At 44.5% G+C, this 26967-nt stretch overlaps 1 protein-coding gene and 1 pseudogene across 2 annotated transcripts in view; one reads left to right on the forward strand and one right to left on the reverse strand.

Annotated features, from left to right (window-relative positions):
• Window positions 1-26967, forward strand: part of LOC135524526 (NT-3 growth factor receptor-like) — a 317036-nt gene that overhangs the window by 77516 nt on the left and 212553 nt on the right. The window lies entirely within an intron of this gene.
• On the reverse strand, window positions 9286-26814 carry LOC135524861 (uncharacterized; annotated as a pseudogene).

The raw sequence follows: 26967 nt of genomic DNA on the forward strand, positions 1-26967 counted from the left end.
CCACCAACTTTCATATGTTCTCATGTTCTGAGCAAGGAACTAAAACGTTTTTACATGGCACATATTGCACTTACTTTCTTGTCCAACACTTTGTTTTTGCATTATTTAAACCAAATTGAACATGTTTCATTATTTATTTGAGGCTAATTAGATTTTTATTGATGTATTATATTAGGTTAAAATAAGTGTTCATTCAGTATTGTTGTAATTGTCATTATTACAAATACATTTTAAAAATCAGGCGATTAACCGGTATCGGCTTTTTTTTGGTCCTCCAATAATCGGAATCGGTATCGGCGTTGAAAAATCATAATCGGTCAACCTCTAGTCTCAACGTCCATTGATGAGGATGGGGGCATGCCCAGCCTGGTTCCTCCTGAAGTCCACAATCAGCTCCTTTGTTTTTCTGATGTTGAGGGAGAGGCTGTTTATCTGGAACCAAACCATCAGGGTGCCTACCTCCTCCCTGTAGGCCGTCTCGTCGTTGTTGGTAATCAGCCCTACTATTGTCGTGTCATCAGCTAACTTGATTATGGCATTGGAACTGTGTGAGGCCACGCAGTTGTGGGAAAGGGAAAGGGGGTTACCTAGTTAGTTGTCCAACTGAATGTATTCAACTGAACTGTGCCTTTTGCATTTAACCTCTGAATCAGAGAGGTGCGGGGGGCTGCCATAATCGACATCCACGTCTTCGACCCCAGGGAACAGTGGGTTAACTGCCTTGCTCTGGGGCAGAATGACAGATTTTTACCTTCTCTACTTGGGGTTTCGATCCAACAATGTTTAATTACTTGCCCAACGCATGTATGCATGGAGTAAATCAAATCAAATCAAATGTATTCATAAAGCCCTTCTAACATCAGCTGATATCTCAAAGTGTTGTACAGAAACCCAGCCAATAACCCCAAACAGCAAGCAATGCAGGTGTAGAAGCACGGTGGATAGGATAAACTCCCTAGAAAGGCTAGAACCTAGGAAGAAACCCGTAGAGGAAACAGGCTATGGGGGTGGCCAGTCCTCTTCTGGCTGTGCCGAGTGGAGATTATAACAGAACATGGCCAAGATGTTCAAATGTTCATAGATGACCAGCAGGGTCAAATAATAATAATCACATAGCCGATCATTCAGAGTATCTCTACCAGTCCTGCTGTCTCTAGAGAGATGAAAACAGCAGGTCTGGGACATGTAGCATGTCCGGTGAACAGGTCCTTAGCCGCAGGCAGAACAGTTGAAGCTGGAGCAACAGTCCGGCCAGGTGGACTGGCCGGACAGGTCCTCCGAGAGAGAGAAAGAGAGAATTAGAGAGAACAGACTTAACTTAAATTCACACAGGACACCGGATAAGACAGGAAAAATACTCCAGATATAAAAGATTCACCCTAGCCCCCCGACACAAACTACTGCAGTATAGATACTGGAGGCTGAGACAGGAGGGGTCGGGAGACACTGTGGCCCTGTCCGACGATACCCACGGACAGGGCCAAACAGGCAGGATATAACCCCACTCACTTTGCCAAAGAACAGCCCCCACACCACTAGAAGGATATCTTCAACCACCAACTTACCATCCTGAGACAATGTCGAGTATAGCCCACAAAGATCTCCGCCACAGCACAAGCCGGGGGGGGGGGGGGGGTTGCCAACCCATACAGGAATAGCACATCAGTGACTCAACCCACTCAAGTGAAGCACCACTCCTAGGGACGGCATGAAAGAGCACCAGTAAGCCAGTGACTCAGCCCCTGTAATAGGGTTAGAGGCAGAGAATCCCGGTGGAGAGAGGGGAACTGGCCAGGCAGAGACAGCAAGGGTGGTTCGTTGCTCCAGTGCCTTTCCATTCACCTTCACACTCCTAAGCCAGACTACACTAAATCATAGGACCTACTGAAGTAGCGTACACATAGGTATGTACCGCAGGACCAAATCAGAGAGATAGGTAGGAGCAAGCCCACCTAATGCTTTGTAGGTTAGCAGTAAAACCTTGAAATCAGCCCTTGCCTTTACAGGAAGCCAGTGTAGAGAGGCTCGCACTGGAGTAATGTGATGACATTTTTTGTGCAGCCGTGTTTAGCACTAACAGAAGTTTATTTTGTGCTTTGTCTTGGTAGCCGGAAAGTAGAGCATTGCAGTAGTCTAACCTAGAAGTGACAAAAGCATGGATTCATTTTTCTGCATCATTTTTGGACAGAAAGTTTTGGATTTTTAACTGTTACGTAGATGGAAAAAAGCTGTCCTTGAAACAGTCTTGATATGTTCGTCAAAAGAGCGATCAGGGTCCAGAGAAATGCGGAGGTCCTTCACAGTTTTATTTGAGACGACTTTACAACCTTCAAGATTAATTGTCAGAATCAACAGAAGATCATTTTGTTTCTTGGCACCTAGAACAAGCATCTCTGTTTTGTCTGAGTTTAAAGGTAGAACATTTGCAGCCATCCACTTCCTTATGTCTGAAACACAGGCTTCCAGCTAGGGCACTTTTGGGACTTCACCATGTTTAATTGACATGTACAGCTGTGTGTCATCTGCATAGCAGTGAAAGTTAACATTATGTTTCCAAATGACATCACCAAGATGTAAAATATATAGTGAAAACAATAGTGGTCCTAAAACGGAACCTTGAGGAATACCGAAATTTACACTTGATTTGTCAGAGGACAAACCATCCACAGAGACAAACTGATATCTTTCCGACAGATAAGATCTAAACCAGGCCAGAACTTGTCCGTGTAGACCAATTTGGGTTTCCAGTCTCTCCAAAAGAATGTGGTGATCGATGGTATCAAAAGCAGCACTAAGGTCTAGGAGCATGAGGACAGATGCAGAGCCTCAGTCTGACACCATTAAAAGGTAATTTAACACCTTCACTAGTGCAGTCTCAGTGCTATGATGGGGTCTAAAACCAGACTGAAGCGTTTCATATACATTGTTTGTCTTCAGGAAGGCAGTGAGTTGCTGTGTAACAGTTATTTCAAAAAACGTTTGAGAGGAATGGGAGATTCTATATAGGCCGATAGCTTTTTATATTTTCTGGGCCAAGGTTTGGCTTTTTCAAGAGAGGCTTTATTACTGCCACTTTTAGTGAGTTTGGTACACATCCGATGGATAGAGAGCTGTATTTTATGTTCAACATAGGAGGGCCAAGCACAGGAAGCAGCTCAGTAGTTTAGTTGGAATAGGGTCCAGTATGCAGCTTGAAGGTTTAGAGGCCATGATTATTTTCATCATTGTGTCAAGAGATATAGTACTCAAACACTTGAGTGTCTCCCTTGTTCCTAGGTCCTGGCAGAGTGGTGCAGACTCAGAACAACTGAGCTTTGGAGGAATACGCAGATTTAAAGGGGAGTCCGTAAAATGTTTTCTAATGATCATGATCATTTCCTCAAATATGTTCTTGAATTTATCACAGCTGAAGTGAAAGCCATCCTCTCTTGGGGAATGCTGCTTTTTAGTTAGCTTTGCGACAGTATCAAAAAGACATTTGGGATTGTTCTTGTTTTCCTCAATTAAGTTGGAAAAATAGGATGATTGAGCAGGAGTGAGGGCTCTTCGATACTGCACGGTACTGTTTTTCCAAGCTTTATTTATTTATTTTATTTAACCTTTATTTAACCAGGAAGGGCTCATTGAAATTAAAATCTCTTTTTCAAGAGCGCCCTGGCCAAAATAGGCAGCACCAAGTCATTACAAAAAAATTACAGACAGACAACATGAAAAACTACAAGTAATCTAGTAAAAACCATTGAATTTACAAGAGTATAAAACAGCAAATTAAAGACATTGACAGGTCAGGGAATCAGCCTCAAAATCCTTCATCAGTGATTTAAAAATACCAATCGGGACAAGTTCTTCCAGTTTAAAAGTATTTTGTAAGGTGTTCCAAGACGATGGCGCAGAGTACATGAAAGACTTTTTACCAAATTCAGTTCAAACATTTGGAACAGTTAGCAGGATAAAGTCCAGCGAACGAAGAGTACCCACCATATTTATATTTCTGAACAATAAAAATGCACAAATAAAAAGGTAGTAAACCCAAAATGGCTTTGTAAATAAAAGTATACCAGTGACTGAGCCTACAACTGACTAGAGAAGGCCAGCCAACCCTGGTATACAAAGTGCAGTTTTGCAGTTTAAAATAAATCTCAAAGTGCCATGGTAAAAAGTGTCAATTGTTCTCAAACATTGAGCGGAAGCATTCATATATAAAATATCCCCATAGTCTAGTAAAGGCATAAATATAGCTGATACTAGCCTCATTCTGGCTTCAAAAGAAAAACAGGCCTTATTCCTAAAATAAAATCCCAATTTCAGCTTCATTTTTTTTGTAAGTGTTGAATATGCAATTTAAAATTCCAAGATATTTATATGAGGTTACAACCTCAATCTCCTTGCCCTGACAGGTAGTAATAGGTGAAAGGTTCAGAGGTCTATTTCTTGCATTAGAAAACACCATTAGTTTAGTTTTGTCAGTATTGAGGATAAGCTTCAATTGACACAAGGTAAGTTGAACAGTATAAAAGATGTTTGCATGTTCTGGAAAGCTTTTGTAAGAGACGAGGCACAACAGTAAATAACAGTATCACCCGCATTCAAATTAAGTTGTGCATTTTGGACGTTTTTGTCTAAATCATTTATATAAATAGTGAATAAGAGAGCACCAAGTACAGAGCCTTGGGCACACCATTCAAAACAGATAATTTGACAGACATAAGCCCATCGAATTGAGTGCACTGAGTTTTATCAGACAAATAGTTAACAAACCATGCAACTGCATGCCCCGAAAGACCTACACTCGACAATCTCTGCCTTAGTATAGCATGATCAGCTGTATCAAAAGCCTTAGAGAGATCAATACAAAGTGAGACACAGTGCTGTTGTTTGTCAATAGCTTCAGTGATATCATTCAAAACCTTCATGGCTGCTGTAATTGTGCTATGCTTCTTCCTGAAGCCCGATTGGTACATTGATAAAATAGAGTTAGTAAATAAAAACTCTTTCAGCTGTTCACTTACAAGGGTTTCAAGTATTTTCACCGGGGGTGACAGCTTTAAGATTGGCCTATAGTTATTTAGAATAGTTGGATCTCCCCTTTTAAAAGTGGTAGGACAAATGCTGATTTCCAGATCTTTGGAATTTCATTACATTCCAAGGTTAGATTGAACAGAGATTTAAGTGGTTCAGCTATGGAATCAGCTGCCAAATTTAAAAGATCAGGACCTGCAGGCTTTCTCAGATCTAAGGATTTCAAGGGCTTTATATACCACCTGCACTGAGAATGGCAAAAATCAAAAAGTTTGACCAGCTCTCACTGGTTCATCCACACAGGGTTGTACAGAGACAGAGGACACTGAACGTTACCAATATACTTTATCCAAACAAGTCAAATAACGTTCCTAATCAATCCTCAGGTATCCTAATATGTAAATAAACGATACAAGTTAAGACAGAAAATAGCATGTTCTTTCCCGGAGATAAATAACCAAGTGCGCACCCTCACCGAAGCGCGCCACAAACATTTTCCAACCAAGCAGAGGCATAACGGAAGTCAGAAATAGCGATAAAATAAATCACTTACCTTTGAAGATCTTCATCTTTTTGCAATCCAGAGTGTTCCAGTTACACAATGAATGGTCATTTTGTTCGATAAAGTCCTTCTTTATATCCCAAAAATGTCAGTTTATTTGGCATGTTTGATTCGTAAATACACCTGTTCCAACTCGCCCAACACGCCTACAATGGAATCTAAAAAGTTACTTGTAAACTTCGTCCAAACAATTCAAACAACGTTTCTAACCCAACCTCAGACCTCAGGTACCCTAATATGTAAATAATCGATAAAATTGAAGGCGGAATAAACTGTGTTCAATACCGGAGAAAAAGAACGAGGAGCGCGCAAAAAGAATAGAATCCTTCTGCGGGATACTTCGAAAGAATACTTCTTAATTTTTCAAAAATCAAGCATGAAACCATTACTAAAGACTGTTGGCATCTAGTGGATGCCATAGGAACTGCAATTCGGATCCTAATTATTAGACTTTCCCATAGAAAAGCATGACCAAAGTCCAATGACCTCAAAAAAAAAATCCTGGATGGATGTCCTCAGGGTTTCGCCTGCCAAATTAATTTGGTTATACTCACAGACTTTATTTTAACAGTTTTAGAAACTTTAGAGTGTTTTCTATCCAATACTACCATGCGTATGCATATCCTAGCTTCTGGGCCTGGGTAACAGGCAGTTTACTTTGGGCACCTCAGTCATCCAAACGTCCAAATACTGCCCCCTAGCCTCACAAAGTTAAGATCCACAACATTTATTCCACAGGACAAAACTAGGTCCAGAGTTGCTGTGACTGTGGCAATGAGTCGGTTCGGAGACATGTTGGACAAAACCCACTGAGTCGATGATGGCTCCGGAAGCCTTTTGGAGTGGGTCTGTGGACTTTTCCAGGTGAATATTAAAGTCACCAAAAATGTGAGTATTATCTGCCATGACTACAAGGTCCAATAGGAATTCAGTGAACTCAGTGAAGAACGCTGTATATGACCCAGGAGGCCTGTAAACCGTAGCTATAAAAAGTGATTGAGTAGGCTGCATAGATTTCATGATTTGAAGCTCAAAAGATGAAATTGATGTTTGTTTTTTTGTAAATTGAAATTTGCTATCATAAATGTTAGCAACACCTCCGCGGGACGCGTGAGGTATATGGTCACTAGTGTAACCAGGAGGTGAGGCCTCATTTTACACAGTAAATTCATCAGGCTTAAGCCATATTTCAGTCAGGCCAATCACATCAAGATTATGATCAGTGATTAGTTCATTGACAATAACTGCCTTTGAAGTGAGGTATCAAACATTAAGTAGCCCTATTTTGAGATGTGAGGTATGACAATCTCTTTCAATCATGGCAGGAATGGAGAAGGTCTTTATTCCAGTGAGATTGCTAAGGCGAACACCGCCATGTTTAGTTTTGCCCAACCTAGGTCGAGGCACAGACAGTCTCAATGGGGATAGCTGAGCTGACTACACTGACTGTGCTAGCTAACAGCCTGCTGCCTGGCCTGCACCCTATCTCATTGTGGAGATAGGGGAGTTAGAGCCCTGTCTATGTTCGTAGATAAGATGAGAGCACCCCTCCAGCTAGGATGGAGTCCGTCACTCCTCAACAGGCCATGCTTGGTCCTGTACAGGAGGGGACTGAGGACGCACTCTTGTGGGGCTCCTGTGTTGAGGGTCAGTGTGGAGTAGGTGATGTTGCCTACCTTCACCACCTGGGGCAGGCCCGTCAAGAAGTCTAGGACCCAGTAGCATAGGATGGTGTTCAGACCCAGGGCCATGAGCTTTGTGGTGAGCTTAGAGGGTAATATGGTATTGAACCCCGAGCTGTAGTCGATGAACAGCATCCTCACATATGCATTCATTTTGGTACAGGTGAGTGAGAGCAGTGGGCAGTGCAATGGCGATTGCGTCGTGGATCTGTCAGGGGCAGTAAGCAAATTGGAGAGGGCCGAGTGTGTCAGGGAGGGTGGAGGTGATGTGGTCTTTAACTAGCCTCTCGAAGCACTTCATGATGGCGAATGTGTCACTTTCCCTTTCTTGGGCACAGGGATGGTAGTGGACATCTTGAATTAGGTGGGGATAGCGGCCTGAGCAAGAGAGATTGAAAATGTCTGAAAACACAACAGCCAGCTGCTCTGCACATGCTCTGAGGGCACGGCTTTGGATGCCGTCTGGGCCAGCAGATTTACGAAGGTTAATATGTTTGAATGACTTACACACGTCCTCCATGGAGACCGTAAGTACTTAGCTGTTAGCGACACGGCTGGCTTTCTTTTTTGTAATCTGTGATCGTTAGGAGCCACTGCCTTATACGCCTTGTGTCCGACCCGCTGAATTGCTCCTCCACTTTGTCCCTATACATGTGTTTCACCATCTTGATTGATCTATGTAGTTTGTATTTGTACTGTTTAACCATACTATTGACCCCATTGACCTAATGTATGTACTGTATGTGGTTCGAAAGCAAGTCTGGGCCTTCAAGCAGATGCATTTATTCCATTGTATTCTTTAATATGAGCACACTCTTCACTGGCTGTGTACATATTCTGAATGAACCCAATTTCAGGTTGTTGATAAGTGCAGTGGTTTCTGTCAAGAGTGAGGGAATTAATGGTAGTTAGTGGACTGTATGCATGGGCAGACTGGCAGCAGAGTGTTGGTGATTTCCATAAGTAAGGTGACACTTTTTCTGTGTGACAGCTCTGTTATTAAAATGTTTTCCCAGAGTAAACAGTGAGGAAGAAATTTAATAGCAGTCTACTACCTCGACTCACCAGTATGTAATCTCAGCTGTCAATCACACACTACAGTATAGCAGTCCCAGATCTTTTGTCGTATTCATCACTGCTCTTGTGTATGTTTGTGTATACGTATGTACACTACCAATCAAATGTTTTAGAACACCTACTCATTCAAGGGTTTTTCTTTATTATTCCTATTTTCTACATTGTAGAATAATAGTGAAGACATCAAAACTATGAAATAACACATATGGAATCATGTAGTAACCAAAAAAGTGTTTTTTATATTTGAGATTCTTTAACCTCTAGCGTCAAGCAATCCCGTATCCAGGAGCGTAATCATAGCCTCAAGCTCATTAGCATAACGCAACGTTAACTATTCATGAAAATCGCAAATGAAATGAAACAAATATATTGGCTCACAAGCTTAGCCTTTTGTTAACAACACTGTCATCTCAGATTTTCAAAATATGCTTTTCAACCATAGCTACACAAGCATTTATGTAAGAGTATTGATAGCTAGCATAGCATTAAGCCTAGCATTCAGCAGGCAACATTTTCACAAAAACAAGAAAAGCATTCAAATAAAATCATTTACCTTTGAAGAACTTCAGATGTTTTCAATGACTCTCAGTTGGATAGCAAATGTTCAGTTTTTCCAAAAAGATTATTTGTGTAGGAGAAATCGCTCCGTTTTGTTCATCACATTTGGCTAAGAAAAAAAAAATGAAAATTCAGTCATTACAACGCCAAACTTTTTTCCAAATTAACTCCATAATATTGACAGAAACATGGCAAACGTTGTTTAGAATCAATCCTCAAGGTGTTTTTCACATATTACATTTACATTTACATTTAAGTCATTTAGCAGACGCTCTTATCCAGAGCGACTTACAAATTGGTGAATTCACCTTCTGACATCAGTGGAACAGCCACTTTACAATAGTGCATCTAAATCATTTAAGGGGGGGTGAGAAGGATTGCTTTATCCTATCCTAGGTATTCCTTGAAGAGGTGGGGTTTCAGGTGTCTCCGGAAGGTGGTGATTGACTCCGCTGTCCTGGCGTCGTGAGGGAGTTTGTTCCACCATTGGGGGGCCAGAGCAGCGAACAGTTTTGACTGGGCTGAGCGGGAACTGTACTTCCTCAGTGGTAGGGAGGCGAGCAGGCCAGAGGTGGATGAACGCAGTGCCCTTGTTTGGGTGTAGGGCCTGATCAGAGCCTGGAGGTACTGCGGTGCCGTTCCCCTCACAGCTCCGTAGGCAAGCACCATGGTCTTGTAGCGGATGCGAGCTTCAACTGGAAGCCAGTGGAGAGAGCGGAGGAGCGGGGTGACGTGAGAGAACTTGGGAAGGTTGAACACCAGACGGGCTGCGGCGTTCTGGATGAGTTGTAGGGGTTTAATGGCACAGGCAGGGAGCCCAGCCAACAGCGAGTTGCAGTAATCCAGACGGGAGATGACAAGTGCCTGGATTAGGACCTGCGCCGCTTCCTGTGTGAGGCAGGGGCGTACTCTGCGGATGTTGTAGAGCATGAACCTACAGGAAAGGGCCACCGCCTTGATGTTAGTTGAGAACGACAGGGTGTTGTCCAGGATCACGCCAAGGTTCTTAGCGCTCTGGGAGGAGGACACAATGGAGTTGTCAACCGTGATGGCGAGATCATGGAACGGGCAGTCCTTCCCCGGGAGGAAGAGCAGCTCCGTCTTGCCGAGTTCAGCTTGAGGTGGTGATCCGTCATCCACACTGATATGTCTGCCAGACATGCAGAGATGCGATTCGCCACCTGGTCATCAGAAGGGGGAAAGGAGAAGATTAATTGTGTGTCGTCTGCATAGCAATGATAGGAGAGACCATGTGAGGTTATGACAGAGCCAAGTGACTTGGTGTATAGCGAGAATAGGAGAGGGCCTAGAACAGAGCCCTGGGGGACACCAGTGGTGAGAGCGCGTGGCGAGGAGACAGATTCTTGCCACGCCACCTGGTAGGAGCGACCTGTCAGGTAGGACGCAATCCAAGCGTGGGCCGCACCGGAGATGCCCAACTCGGAGAAGGTGGAGAGGAGGATCTGATGGTTCACAGTGTCGAAGGCAGCCGATAGGTCTAGAAGGATGAGAGCAGAGGAGAGAGAGTTAGCTTTAGCAGTGCGGAGCGCCTCCGTGATACAGAGAAGAGCAGTCTCAGTTGAATGACTAGTCTTGAAACCTGACTGATTTGGATCAAGAAGGTAATTCTGAGAGAGATAGCGGGAGAGCTGGCCAAGGACGGCACGTTCAAGAGTTTTGGAGAGAAAAGAAAGAAGGGATACTGGTCTGTAGTTGTTGACATCGGAGGGATCGAGTGCAGGTTTTTTCAGAAGGGGTGCAACTCTCGCTCTCTTGAAGACGGAAGGGACGTAGCCAGCGGTCAGGGATGAGTTGATGAGCGAGGTGAGGTAAGGGAGAAGGTCTCCGGAAATGGTCTGGAGAAGAGAGGAGGGGATAGGGTCAAGCGGGCAGGTTGTTGGGCGGCCGGCCGTCACAAGAAGCGAGATTTCATCTGGAGAGAGAGGGGAGAAAGAGGTCAGAGCACAGGGTAGGGCAGTGTGAGCAGAACCAGCGGTGTCGTTTGACTTAGCAAACGAGGATCGGATGTCGTCGACCTTCTTTTCAAAATGGTTGACGAAGTCATCTGCAGAGAGGGAGGAGGGGGGGGAGGATTCAGGAGGGAGGAGAAGGTGGCAAAGAGCTTCCTAGGGTTAGAGGCAGATGCTTGGAATTTAGAGTGGAAGAAAGTGGCTTTAGCAGCAAAGACAGAGGAGGAAAATGTAGAGAGGAGGGAGTGAAAGGATGCCAGGTCCGCAGGGAGGCGAGTTTTCCTCCATTTCCGCTCGGCTGCCCGGAGCACTGTTCTGTGAGCTCGCAATGAGTCGTCGAGCCACGGAGCGGGAGGGGAGGACCGAGAAGGATGCAGAAAGGGAAGAGAGGAGGGTTGAGGAGGCAGAATCAGGAGATAGGTTGGAGAAGGTATGAGCAGAGGGAAGAGATGATAGGATGGAAGAGGAGAGAGTAGCGGGAGAGAGAGCGAAGGTTGGGACGGCGCGATACCATCCAGTAGGGGCAGTGTGGGAAGTGTTGGATGAGAGCGAGAGGGAAAAGGATACAAGGTAGTGGTCGGAGACTTGGAGGGGAGTTGCAATGAGGTTAGTGGAAGAACAGCATCTAGTAAAGATGAGGTCGGCGTATTGCCTGCCTTGTGAGTAGGGGGGAAGGTGAGAGGGTGAGGTCAAAAGAGGAGAGGAGTGGAAAAGGAGGCAGAGAGGAATGAGTCAAAGGTAGACGTGGGGAGGTTAAAGTCGCCCAGGACTGTGAGAGGTGAGCCGTCCTCAGGAAAGGAGCTTATCAAGGCATCAAGCTCATTGATGAACTCTCCGGGGAACCTGGAGGGCGATAAATGATAAGGATGTTAAGCTTGAAAGGGCTGGTAACTGTGACAGCATGGAATTCAAAGGAGGCGATAGACAGATGGGTAAGGGGAGAAAGAGAGAATGACCACTTGGGAGAGATGAGGATCCCGGTGCCACCACCCCGCTGACCAGAAGCTCTCGGGGTGTGCGAGAACACGTGGGCGGACGAAGAGAGCAGTAGGAGTAGCAGTGTTGTCTGTGGTGATCCATGTTTCCGTCAGTGCCAAGAAGTCGAGGGACTGGAGGAGGCATAGGCTGAGATGAACTCTGCCTTGTTGGCCGCAGATCGGCAGTTCCAGAGGCTACCGGAGACCTGGAACTCCACGTGGGTCGTGCGCGCTGGGACCACCAGATTAGGGTGGCCGCGGCCACGCGGTGTGGAGCGTTTGTATGGTCTGTGCAGAGAGGAGAGAACAGGGATAGATAGACACATAGTTGACAGGCTACAGAAGAGGCTACGCTAATGCAAAGGAGATACAAGTGGACTACACTTATCGAATGTTCAGAACGTTAAACTTACGTAGCAAGAATCTTATTGACTAAAATGATTGAAATGATACAGTACTGCTGGAGTAGGCTAGCTGGCAGTGGCTACGTTGTTGACACTACATATCTATTCGATGATAAATCATTCATGGCAGTTGCCTTTCTCCTCTGAACCTAATGGAAAAGTGGACGCAGCTGCGCAATAATTTCGACGGGGGACACCAAGAGGACACCTGATAAATGTAGTCTCTTATGGTCAATCTTCCAATGATATGCCTACAAATACGCCACAATGCTGCAGACACCTTGGGGAAACAACAGAAAGTGTAGTGTTCCTGGCGCATTCACAGCCATATAAGGAGACATTGGAACACAGCGCATTCAAAATCTGGGGCATTTCCTGTATGAAATTTCATCTTGGTTTCGCCTGTAGCATTAGTTCTGGGGCACTCACAGCCAATATCTTTGCAGTTTTGGAAACGTCAGAGTGTTTTCTTTCCAAAGCTGTCAATTATATGCATAGTCAAGCATCTTTTCGTGACAAAATATCTTGTTTAAAATGGGAATGTTTTTTTATCCCAAAATTAAAAGAGCGCCCCCTATATCGAATAAGTTAAATAGCCACAATTTACCTTGATGACAGCTTTGTAGTCACATGGAATGCATTTCAATTAACCGGTGTGCCTTCTTAAAAGTTAATTTGTGGAATTTCTTACCTTCTTAACCAGTTGGATTTAGGGGGCGCTATTTTAATTTTTGAATGAAAAACGTTCCCGTTTTAAACAAGATATTTTGTCACAAAAAGATGTCCGACTATGCATATAATTGACAGCTTTGGAAAGAAGACACTCTGACGTTTCCAAAACTGCAAAGATATTGTCTGTGAGTGCCACAGAACTGATGTTACAGGCAAAACCCAGATGTAAATCCAACCAGGAAGTGCCGCATTTTTTGAAACCGCCTCATGCCAATGACTCCTTATATGGCTGTGAATGAGCTACGAATGAGCTTACGTTTTCCACGTTTTCCCCAAGGTGTCTACAGCATTGTGACATCTTTTTAGGCATTTCCCTTGAAGAATGGCTGTAAGGGACCATATATGGCATGTGGTCACATGGTGTCTCCCGCAGAAAACCTTGCGTAAAATACTGAGTTAGCCATTTTTCCAATCGCTTCTTATGAGAAACCAACTGCCTCGACGGAATATTATCGAATATATTTGTCAAAAACACCTTGAGGATGGATCCAAAACAAAGTTTGCCGTGTTTCTGTCGATATTATGGAGCAAGTTTTGAAAAAAGTTTGCCGTTATAGTTAGGATAGGATTTTAGGGTCGATTTCTCAGCCAAGCATCATGAACAAACGGGAGCTATTTCGCCTACAAAAATAATATTTTTGGAAAAAAAGAACATTTGCTATCTAACTGGGAGTCTCCCGAGTGAAAGCATCTGAAGTTCTTCAAAGGTAAATTATTTAATTTGGTTGCTTTTCTTATTTTCATGAAAATGTTGCCTGCTGCCAGCAGAGCCTAGCATAGCATTATGCCATGATAAACTTACACAAATGCTTGTCTAGCGTTGGCTGTAAACGCATATTTTGAAAATCTGAGATGACAGTGTTGTTAACAAAAGGCTAAGCTTGTGTTTGAATATATTTATTTCACTTCATTTGCGATTTTCATGAATAGGAAAAGTTTATAAGGGTATTTATGTCCGTTACGTTATGCTAATGCTTTTGAGGCTATGATTACGCTCCCGGATACAGGTTTGCTCGTCGCAAAAGGTTAATTTCTTTCCAATTAGTTGTATTTTGACAAAGGTAGGGGGGTATACAGAAGATAGTCCATATTATGGCAAGAACAGCTCAAATAAGCAAAGAGAAATGACATTCCATCATTACTTTAAGACATGTCAATATGGAAATTTCAAGAAAGTTTCTTCAAGTGCAGTCTCAAAAATCATCAAGCGCTATGATGAATCTGGCTCTCGTGAGGACCTCCACAGGAATGGAAGACCCAGAGTTACCTCTGCTGCAGAGGATAAGTTCATTAGAGTTACCAGCCTCAAAAGTTGCAGCCCAAATAAATGCTTCACAGAGTTCAAGTAACAGACACATCTCAACCTCAACTGATCAGAGTAGACTGTGTGAATCAGGCCTTCATGGTCAAATTGCTGCAAAGAAACCACTACTAAAGGACACCAATAAGAAGAAGAGACTTGCTAGGGCCAAGAAACACGAGAAACGGACATTAGACTGGTGGAAATTTGTCCTTTGGTCTGGAGTCCATCCCGTCTGGTTTGGACTCCATCTCATCTTTCACAGCCTCCAGGGTTATTTTACCATGAAGGTGAGTGATGGAGTGCTGCATCAGATGACCTGGCCTCCACAATCCCCCGACCTCAACCAAATTGAGATGGTTTGAGATGGTCCGACTCATCCCAAACCATCTCAATTTGGTTGAGGTCGGGGGATTGTGGAGGCAGAGTGAAGGAAAAGTGGCCAACAAGTGCTCAGCATATGTGGGAACTCCTTCAACACTGTTGGAAAAGCATTTCAGGTGAAGCTGGTTGAGAGAATGCCAAGAATGTGCAAAACTGTCATCAAGTCAAAGGGTGGCTATTTGAAGAATCTCAAATATAAAATAAATTTTGATTTGTTTAACACTTTTTTGGTTACTTCATTATTCCATGTGTTATTTCATAGTGTTGATGCCTTCACTATTATTCTACAATGTAGAAAATAGTAAAAATAAAGAAAAACCCTTGAATGAGTATGTGTTCTAAAATGTTTGACCGGTAGTGTACATTTTCATGTGAGTGGGTACACATGAAAGTTAATGTGTGGCAAAAAAGCATGAATAAAAGTGTATGTGCGTATCTTTTATTTTCTGTTACATGATTCAGAGAAGCTGGCCTTGACTAGAATGCGTAACAGTTTCCTGTGCAGTGTAACTGTGAGAGACAAAGTGCTGCACTATACTACATAACCTCTTCATGTAATAATGGGATGTGATCTAGTCTAGCACTCTGGAATGGGTTAAAGGGGAGTCATTCTAAGCCCCAGCTTCCACTGTCTGCTGTCTCAAACAGAGCAGATGGACATGCTAATGGGGATCATTATAAAGGCTGGTGATAGGTGAGGAAGACCAGACATACTGTACTGTATGCGTCCACCTCTGGAGGTGCAAAGCCTGGGTTACAGTTGGAGCATAGGTTCTAAAGAGAGTCATGTTGGCATCTTAGATCTATGCACCCTGTTATAGAGAGGCATACATGAACAGCAAGTGGAAAGCAGAATTGAGCATTGCTTTAGTGTTTTATTACAGCTCTCCTTGTGCTGAGTGAACAATGTTGTTCACCCTGCGCTGGGTTTTATGTAGAGAAATCCCCCAGATTTCCAGAGCAGTCATTCACAGCACAGTCAGTTTGGGAGCAGGCTTCCTATACTTTATGTGCTAGGGCCCTGTGTTTTCTACCATCATGGAATTTAACCTTTCATTTAAAACTTTTTCATCAAACTGTCCTCTTTTGTTTTATGTCAATTGGTCCAGCATCATCCTCAGGCAATTGCTTGAATTCCTGATGTAATTCTAGTTTCTGGAAAATGCTTAAAATAAAGGTTAAAATCTAAGTCATGTGACATGATAGCCCAATACACAGGGCCCTATTTATGTCACTAGCGTTCCATCGAAATCAGCCACCTCCTGGCAGACTGAGAATGGTTGGATAGGCCCAGCCTCGTCCGGGTAAAGGTTTTGCCGGGTTAGGCCGGCATTGTAAATAAGAATTTGTCCTTAACATGCCTAGTTAAATAAAGGTTAAATAAATAAATACGGTTGTAATGCTCGTCTTCCTCCTCTTCTGAGGAGGAGTAGTTGGAAGGATCAGAGGACAAATGCGCAGCATTGTACGTGTTCATGATGAATTTATTAAACACAGAACACTAAAACAAAAATAACAAAGAGAATGACACGAAATTAAACAGTCCTGACTGGTGACATACACAAAGACAGAAAACAATCACTCACGAATTACAGGTGGGAAAAGACTACCTAAGTATTATTCTCAATCAGAAACAACTAACCACACCTGCCTCCGATTGAGAACCGTACCAGGCCAAACGCAAAACACAACATAGAAAAACGAACATAGACAACCCACCCTAACCCACGCCCTGACCAACCTAAAACAAAGACATATTAAAAGAACTAAGGTCAGAACGTGACAATAACCCCCCCCCCCCCCAAAGATGCGGACTCCGGCCGCAAAACCTGAACCTATAGGGGGGGGTCTGGGTGGGTGTCTGTTCGCGGTGGCGACTCTGGCGCGGGACGTGGACCCCACTCCACCATAGTCTTTCTCCCCCTCTTAACCTGCCTCCGTGTTGCTTTTCAAGCGGCGACCCTCGCCGCCGAACTCGGACTGGGGACCCTAGCAACGGGTCCCGAATGGACGGGAGATTCCGGCAGCACAGGACAGGCGGGAGACTCCGGCAGCTCCGGAGTGACGGGCGATTCCGGCAGCTCCGGGGTGAAGGGCGATTCCGGCAGCTCCGGAGCAACAAACGGCTCTGGCAGCTCCGTAGTAACGGACTGCTCTGGCAGCTCCTGACTGGCGGGCGACTCTGGCAGCTCAGGATAGACGGGCGACTCTGGCAGCTCAGGACAGATGGGAGACTCTGGCAGCTCAGGACAGATGGGCGACTCTGGCAGCTCAGGACAGACGGGAGACTCTGGCAGCTCAGGACAGACGGGAGACTCTGGCAGCTCAGGACAGACGGGAGATTCTGGCAGCTCAGGACAGACGGGAGACTCTGGCAGCTCAGGACAGAGCTGCCAGAGTCTCCCGTCTGACCAGATGCGCTGAGCCGGCTTCATGGCACCTGGCTTGATGCCCACTCCGGCCGATACGAGGCGCTGCGATGTAACGCACCGGGCTATGCCTGCGCACCGGGGACATAGTGCGCCTCACAGCATGACACGGTGCCTGCCCGGTCCACCTCTCTCCACGGTAAGCACGGGGAGTTGGCTCAGGTCTCCTACCTGACTTAGCCACACTCCCCGTGTGCCTCCCCCAATAACGTTTTGGGGCTGCCTCTCTTCCCAGCCGCACTGCCGTGCTGCCTCCTCATACCACCGCCTCTCTGCTTTGGGGCGGCGATATTCCCCAGCCTGTGCCCAGTGTCCCTTGCCGTCCAGAATCTCCTCACATGTCCAGGAGTCTTGAGATTTCTGCCGCTGCCCGTTACCACGCTGCTTGGTCCTTTGTTGGTGGGTGATTCTGTAACGCTCGTCTTCCTCCTCTTCTGAAGAGGAGTAGTAGGAAGGATCAGAGGACCAATGCGCAGCGTGGTACCTGTTCATGATGAATTTATTAAACACAGAACACTAAAACAAAAATAACAAAGAGAATGACACGAAATGAAACAGTCCTGTCTGGTGACATACACAAGGACAGAAAACAATCACTCACTAATTACAGGTGGGAAAAGACTACCTAAGTATGATTCTCAATCAGAGACAACTAACGACACCTGCCTCTGATTGAGAACCATACCAGGCCAAATGCAAAACACAACATAGAAAAACAAACGTAGACAACCCACCACAACTCAAGCCCTGACCAACCTAAAACAAAGACATAACAAAAGAACTAAGGTCAGAATGTGACAACGGTCTGATATACCACAGCTGTCAGCCAATCAGCATTCAGGTCTCGAACCACCCAGTTTATAATGTACAGTATGTCATCCATCTTTTCATTTGCTCTATATGTTATTTATTATTGTGTTGTGCCAATTCCACCATTTGTATTTTGCCATGCAATTCTACAGTACTAGATATTTGGTAATTTGTATTTGATCTATGAACCAGATTTCATTCACAGCAATATTTACAGAAGGTCTCGCTATCAATTCTTTATTCAAGGTCTTTATTTCCAACATGGACGTAAATGGACTTTCAACTGCTGTAGATAAAAGACAAGGAAATCAATACCCATGCTTTCAACTTGCTTTGCCAAACCTATTTCTGAAGTATATGGTTGCTTTCATGTGTGTCCTGCCATGTGTGGCAGAATGAAAGGTTGCTGTCTGGATTTCCTGGGGTCCATCTTTTTTATCCCTTGATGAGAGGACACCCATATATCTTGTGGGATGGTTGTCACGGGGAAGTTGTAAAGGTTATTCCCTCCAGTAGTGGAGGAGGGAGACCAAAAAGTCACTCTCATTAAATCTTCTCAACCCTATGCCGTGTCTCTTCATACTGAAATGTCACTTTCACAGTGACTTCCAGGAATGATCCCCCGCCCCACCCCCCTCTTACCCAATCTCTCTCCTCTTCCTGCTTTTGCCATGGTCCTTGCTGCAATTGCTCTGCCTTTTCCATATTTTTTCAATTTCGTGCCCCCGTTTCAGGGCCCTCCTCAGCAGCTGAAATGACATTGAGTACTGTTACATGCACACAATAATGCAATTATTGTGGTGAATTAGATTACTATAATAGTTTGATTAAAAAGTTAACATGCTTTGACAAAGAACAATTTCCTTTAATAATCCTGTATACGTGTACATGGAAATCAGGCTACCTGGTTGCAGTCTGATAAATGCAGGACATCGCCAATCAAAATAAATGTTCCATGTTATTTTTTGGAAGCCTATTTAATTCTGAGTTCAGATATATGGAGTTTGTATGTGAAAACTACTTCTAAGACGCATACATTCAGTTGTTCCAAATTGTGAAAATGGTGACATAGCCCTTTTAAAGTTGTTTGAAGAGACTTCCTTGAAAATGTTGACATTGTTTGGAATGGAACTTTTGGGCTGTCTGATGACATCACCAGAGGGTAAATGAGTTAATAACCCAGTAACAAAGAGAGTTCCAAACCTGCCAATAACAGCTAGTTTACAGTTTCTCCTCCCCCTCCTCCCCCTCTCCACTCCCTCTCCACCATAATTTGCAAATAAATTCATAAAAAATCCTACAATGTGATTTTCTGGATTTTTTTCTCTCATTTTGTCTGTCATAGTTGAAGTGTACCTATGATGAAAATTACAGGCTTCTCTCATCTTTTTAAGTGGGAGAACTTGCACAATTGGTGGCTGACTAAATACTTTTTAAATAATTTTTAATTTAGTGTGTGTGTGCCTAATGATAATACTGTGTAATCTACTATGGAACTCTGCTTATAGAGCAAATACCATGCAAATGTGAAATGTGGTGTATGATATCAATGGTACTGAATACATACAGCAGTTATTTATTAACATTAGAACAGCTTTTTATCATTCTACATGTACACAAATGATATATAGAAGAAGAAGCATACACAAATATACAGACAAAGGCTCAAAATCTGTAGGTGCCCTACTTCGGTCTCCAGCCAATGTTCAGTGGAAATTGCTTGGTTCCCTCATTGACATTTCTCTCCCAGTGATTTGCTTGAAATATTGTTGCAAGCAGGCTTATTACTCAACAATCACCTTGCAATTCTCCAAAGATTGCTTTTTATTGCCACTGTCTAGAGGAAGCACATCCGAGATGGATATGCCCACTTTGAAATGCATTGAGGCCGCAATCTAAATCATGAGATGGAGATAGTAAATTGCTTTCATAATTCTGTCACGGTATCCAGTGGCTGTGTTTCTAATTTGGCACCACAGGAATAAACATTTTAACATGTTCTTTCATGGGTGATAAATGCATGGCGTTTATGATTTGTAGGTTTTGATATTCATATAGGGCCATGGCTGTTGGGGGTGGATCAGGCATTGTGTGTGTGTGTGTGTGTGTGTGTGTGTGTGTGTGTGTGTGTGTACACATGCGTGCACTTTAGAGTCACTGTTGCACAAGGTTAAAGAGTCATAAGGCACCCTGGGCTCCTACGGCACCCTACCGTACCACAGTCAAAGATCACAACCTCATGATTCATGGTTATTAATGGCTGTAGACACCCTGGGGACCAACCACTAGCAATGAATGTCGAGCACTGATATGGAGTAGTGGAACTGTGGAATGGAATAATGGCAACTCACATCATCTCACAGCATCTGTAGAGTGTGTATATGTTTGACGAACATATCTCTTGAGTAAACAGATCTATGTGCATGAGCAGGCCCCTTTCTTTTTCCTTGCACTTTTTCTGTCTCTTCCACTCCCTGTTAGCTCTGCATGTCCCTCTCTCTCCCTCTCTGAACAAATCTCCTTGCATCTGCTGTCAGTGATCAGCTCTTTTACCACAGGGGTGATCACCGCAGGAATCTCTAACGTGGGATGACTTGGCAGGGCACAGTAGTTCAGCTGAAAATGAATTTGACTTTATCACACTCTCCCCATTGTGCCTCATTGCGCCATATATAACTCAAACGCTATGATCTTTATTTAAGGAGGGGTGATAGAACGTTTAAGGCTGTAATTGGCTTTGAATGTGAGGCCTGGTGTTTTTGTTCCACGGTAATCAGTGTCTGTGAACTCTATCCACAGCTTGTTCTCATACAAGGCCACACTATTAGAGGGAGAGTGAGCAGTGAATAAAGAGGGGCAAGGAGAAGGAGAATGAAGCGGGGGATGGAGAAGCGGGATGGGGAAGGAGAATGAAGAGGGGGATGGAGAAGCGGGATGGAGAAGGGGGATGGAGAATGGAGAGGGGGATGGAGAAGGAGAATGAAGAGGGGGATGGAGAATTGAGAGGGGGATGGAGAAGGAGAATGAGAAAAAGAATAGAGAGGGGAATGGAGAAGGAGAATGTAGGGGGTGGAGAAGGGGGATGGAGAAGGAAAATGGAGAAGGGGGGTGGAGAAAAGAGATGGAGAAGGAGAATGGAGAGGGGGATGGAGAAGCGGGATGGAGAAGGGGGATGGAGAAGGAGAAGGAGAATGGAGAGGGGGATGGAGAATGGAAAGGGGGATGGTGAATGAAGAGAGTGATGGAGAAGGGGGAGGGAGAAGCTGGATGGAGAATGGAGAGGGGGATGGAGAACGGGAATGAAGAGAGTTATGGAGAAGGGAGATGGCGACGGGGGATGGAGAATGGAAAGGGGGATGGAAAAGGGGGATGAGAAGGAGAATGGAGAGGGGTGGAGAAAGAGAATGCAGAGGGGGGTGGAGAAAGAGATGCATAATAATGAAAGAAGCTTCTTCCGCTACTATAGTTAATTAGATCGGGTGTGTTGGTGAATGTGTGTTTGTTATATGTGAGTGTGTGTGGGAGTGAGTATTGTATCTCTGGAGTGATGTGTCACTCCATTATCTTTCAGTTGGACCAGTGGATCCTGATGTCTGTGTGGGTGGTTGGGCTAGCACGTTGGCGGTGTGTGTAGATAAGGTTGCTGGGTCCCCTATGGTCATATGTGAAAGGGATAGAAATTAAGTTAGGCCGCTAGTACTTTTCAGACCGGACTAGTAGAAAATGTGCCAAACTTGCTCGAGATACAGGTGACATTTTTCCTTTTCCTTTATTGCATGGCAGATTTTGGACTGGGGCTAGTAAAAATTGTGGTCTACTAGCCGGGTGGCCAGTGCCCAAAATACTTAATGGGATACTTCAGGATCTTGGCAATGAAGCCCTTTATCTACTTCCCCACAGTCAGATAAACTTGTGGATACCATTTGTATGTCTCTGCATGCAGTATGAAGTGTTAGCGCAATTGCTAATTAATGACTGAAAGTCTATGGTAACTGCTACCATGGTAGTAGATACCATAGACTTCCAGTCATTGTGCTAATGCTAGTTAGCGTTGGCTTACGAAACTACCTCTTACTTCCTTCATACTGGAAGCAGAGACATAAAAATACTATCCCCACGTTCATCTGATTCTAGGGAAGTAGATAAAGGGCTTCCTTGCTAAAATCCCAAAGTATCCATTTAAGTTCCATCACTGGATTGTGGGATCAGTTAACTAGTCCCCTCTGAAAACATCCAAAAGTTTATGTTCACATCACATCAGAGAGATTTCTACTGCAGCGAGAACGGCCCCAACAACATCTCTTTGAATGTGTTTATTAGGTAGAAGTACAGTGTAGTTCAGGTACTGTTTCATTTAACAGTGTAAGTGTTAAATAAATAGTGGACATGTGTGGAAATGTAACACACACCTGTGTATTTTTTATTGATTGCTACTGCTCGTGTCGTCAAGCAGTCAGGTGGAAGGATCAGTTAAAAGGGTTCAGGCAGTTTTCTCATGCCTGGATTCTCATCTTGTTAGACTGTGATCGGTTGGACAGGTTTGCAGTGAGCAGCTGAGCTGCAGTGCAGGGAAATATGTGGGTTCTTCTCACATGGATATTTATTTCTGACATTTGAATGTGCTGAAAAAGAAGACAAAAAACTCAATTAAAGATCCCCTGCTACCCCGTACACCTCTCTCCTTGGTGACATCACTCTGTGAAGAGATGTCCTTGTAATAAAAGATAAAAGCACTCACAGTCACCCTGAAAAACAGCCTTGGGAATGGGGCCTAATTGGCGTCTTTGTCAGATGCGTGTCAGAGAAGGCAGTGTTACTCATTGTTCCTCTGACAGCCAAGGCCTCTGATAGGGTCCCAGTGACACTGGGGGAGATAGGAGAGGGGCCTGGGGTGAAGGGAGGGGCTCCTAAGGGCCAGGCTTGAGACTGTTGCTCCTTCAGTTTATTTGACTGTGAATTATTGGAGAGGTGGAGCAGGTGATTTGCATTGAGAACCTCTCAAAACATCAGGAGTGAAGGGAAAGTCCATCTGTCAAATATTCCAAGTCCAGTGGATGACAACTTTTTCACCTTCTTTTCTTATTTTATTTCAGATCATTGACTTGCCATTGATTAACATACAGGGAACTGCCTAAATAAAGGATTTACATTTTATACATTTAAAAAAAAAATCTTTCCATTTTCAAACAGTCCATTGATATTTTCCAACTGGGCTATACCTTTAGGTGAAGTTTTTTCTCGCCTGAGTAGCCTCGTTTCACTGCCAAAAATTAAACCATCTAGTACTCAGCAAAATAACAACATAATGTGAAATTAACATCCAATCACATTACTCTCTCACGGGAATTCCATTAAGGGTCCGTATGTAGTCAAACGTAGCTGCTGCTCATTCCATTTGCAGATGTGGCCGGGACAAAGCTGGGGGAAAAGACAAAATAAATGATACAGACAATGCCTTCATCAAACAACACTGTTTCGTGACGCATCAGTGACATGGCAGGAGATGTTTTGAAACTATTACTGCTTTGCATACAAGCAAGTGAGTTATATGCATTACAGCTGGATGAGTCAACAGACATGGTGTGCCTGGCACAGCTCCTGGTATATGTCCGTTACGTTTATGGGTGGTCAATTAAGGAAGACATCCTCTTCTGCAAACCACTGGAAACCAGGACAACAGGAGAGGATATTTTTTAAGTACTGGACAGCTTCGTGACTTCAAATGGACTTTGGTGGTCAAGATGTGTTGGTATCTGTACTAATGGCGCAAAAGCCATGACAGGGAGACATCATTTACATTTACATTTAAGTCATTTAGCAGACGCTCTTATCCAGAGCGACTTACAAATTGGTGAATTCACCTTCTGACATCCAGTGGAACAGCCACTTTACAATAGTGCATCTAAATCATTTAAGGGGGGGGGGGTGAGAAGGATTACTTTATCCTATCCTAGGTATTCCTTGAAGAGGTGGGGTTTCAGGTGTCTCCGGAAGGTGGTGATTGACTCCGCTGTCCTGGCGTCGTGAGGGAGTTTGTTCCACCATTGGGGGGCCAGAGCAGCGAACAGTTTTGACTGGGCTGAGCGGGAACTGTACTTCCTCAGTGGTAGGGAGGCGAGCAGGCCAGAGGTGGATGAACGCAGTGCCCTTGTTTGGGTGTAGGGCCTGATCAGAGCCTGGAGGTACTGCGGTGCCGTTCCCCTCACAGCTCCGTAGGCAAGCACCATGGTCTTGTAGCGGATGCGAGCTTCAACTGGAAGCCAGTGGAGAGCGGAGGAGCGGGGTGACGTGAGAGAACTTGGGAAGGTTGAACACCAGACGGGCTGCGGCGTTCTGGATGAGTTGTAGGGGTTTAATGGCACAGGCAGGGAGCCCAGCCAACAGCGAGTTGCAGTAATCCAGACGGGAGATGACAAGTGCCTGGATTAGGACCTGCGCCGTTTCCTGTGTGAGGCAGGGTCGTACTCTGCGGATGTTGTAGAGCATGAACCTACAGGAACGGACCACCGCCTTGATGTTAGTTGAGAACAACAGGGTGTTGTCCAGGATCACGCCAAGGTTCTTAGCGCTCTGGGAGGAGGACACAATGGAGTTGTCAACCGTGATGGCGAGATCATGGAACGGGCAGTCCTTCCCCGGGAGGAAGAGCAGCTCCGTCTTGCCGAGGTTCAGCTTGAGGTGGTGATCCGTCATCCACACTGATATGTCTGCCAGACATGCAGAGATGCGATTCGCCACCTGGTCATCAGAAGGGGAAAGGAGAAGATCAATTGTGTGTCGTCTGCATAGCAATGATAGGAGAGACCATGTGAGGTTATGACAGAGCCAAGTGACTTGGTGTATAGCGAGAATAGGAGAGGGCCTAGAACAGAGCCCTGGGGGACACCAGTGGTGAGAGCGCGTGGCGAGGAGACAGATTCTCGCCACGCCACCTGGTAGGAGCGACCTGTCAGGTAGGACGCAATCCAAGCGTGGGCCGCGCCGGAGATGCCCAACTCGGAGAGGGTGGAGAGGAGGATCTGATGGTTCACAGTATCGAAGGCAGCCGATAGGTCTAGAAGGATGAGAGCAGAGGAGAGAGAGTTAGCTTTAGCAGTGCGGAGCCCCTCTAGCCAGACATAGTGGAGTGGAAACACACGTGCAAGCAGTTGCTCCCGATGCCACTTGGGTTCACTGCCGCATCCACCGAGAGGCTCTTGCTGCAAAGGGAATGCCTGACAGCTTTTAGACACTACAATGAAAACGAGTTATAACTGCTGTCCCTGTACAGGGATCAACATCAGGGGAAATTTCAGAGTGACAACTAATAGTACTTGATAAAACTCAAACTTTCATTAAAACACACATGCAGGGTACTCAATTAAAGCTACACTCGTTTTGAATCTAGCCAACGTGTCAGATTCTTCAAATGCTTTTCGGCGAAAGCATGAGAAGCTATTATCTGATAGCATGCAACCCCCGAAATACCTGAAGGGGACGTAAACAAAAGAATTAGCGTAGCCGGCGCTACACAAAACGCAGAAATAAAATATAAAACATTCATTACCTTTGATGAGCTTCTTTGTTGGCACTCCTATATGTCGCATAAACATCACAATTGGGTCTTTTTTCCGATTAAATCCGTCCATGTATACCCAAAATGTCCATTTATGAAGCCCGTCTGATCCAGGAAAAAACAGCTTTCCAAAACGCAACGTCATTTTTTAAAATTAAAAAAGTTGCCTATAAACTTTGACAAAACACTTCAAACTACTTTTGTAATCCAACTTTAGGTATTAGTAAACGTTAATAATCGATCAAATTGACCCTGAACCTTTGTGTATTTTCTGCACTATGAAAATGAAAATGCAAACCAACATTGCAGAGTTATGTGCATTCTTTCAAGCACACTCTACTGAATAACCTGTGGTGAGTTATTCACAATTTTCGATCAAAACATTTTATATGTAAAATGTAAGATGGTTAAATAAAGAGAAAAATGATTGATTATTATTATGTTATTATTTGTGCCCTGGTCCTATAAGAGCTCTTTGTCACTTCCCACAAGCCGGGCTGTGACAAAAACTCACACTCATTCTTATGTTTAATAAATGTATTGTATAGTGAGTGTGTGGCAGGCTTACAATGATGGCAAAAAACAACATTTGAGAGTGCGCTGACCTTGGTGCTACAAGGGGTGCGCAGCTGGAGGTTCAATGTTTAAAGGGGTACGGGGCTATAAAAAGTTTGGGAACCACTGTCTTAGATAATTGGTTAGGGGTACTGTATAATATTGACCTGATATGAACCTAACTGTATTCACCACAGTTTATAAGTGTGTGTCCACGTGTGCATGTGTATCGAGGTCATACTACAACGAATATCCAATTACCTACCTACCTATTCGATTCTACTTATTCTACCCAGCGCTATATTTACTGAACAAAAATATAAACACAACAATTTGAGTTTTCTTTACATTTAACCTTTATTTAACTAGGCAGGTCAATTAATTAAAGAACACATTCTTATTTACAATGAAGGCCTACTCAGACAACACTGGGCCAACTGTGCACTGGAATTCCAACTGTGCACATGGAATTCCTATCATGGCTGGATATGATGCAGCCTGGATTCGACCCAGGAACTGCCTCTTGTACTGAGATGCAGGCCTTAGACCATTGTGCCACTTGGGAGCCCCCCAATGTCACAGTTCATATAAGGAAAATAGTCATTTTAAATAAACAAATGAGGTCCTAATCTATGGATTTCACATGACTGGGCAGGAGAGCAACCATGGGTGAGCCTGGGAGGGCATAGGCCCACCCACTGGGGATCCAGGCCCACCCACTGGGGATCCAGGCCCACCCACTGGGGATCCAGGCCCACCCACTGGGGATCCAGGCCCACCCACTGGGGATCCAGGCCCATGCAATCAGAATGAGTTTATACCCACAACAGGGCTTTATTACAGACAGAAATACTCCTCAGATTCATCAGCTGTCCGAGTGGCTGGTCTGACGATCCATCCCGCAAGAAGCGAGATGTGGAGGTCCTGGGCTGGCATGGTTACACGTGGTCTGT

The sequence above is a fragment of the Oncorhynchus masou genome, chromosome 31 (genome assembly GCF_036934945.1).
Source record: "Oncorhynchus masou masou isolate Uvic2021 chromosome 31, UVic_Omas_1.1, whole genome shotgun sequence".
NCBI classification, from domain to species: Eukaryota; Metazoa; Chordata; class Actinopteri; order Salmoniformes; family Salmonidae; genus Oncorhynchus; species Oncorhynchus masou.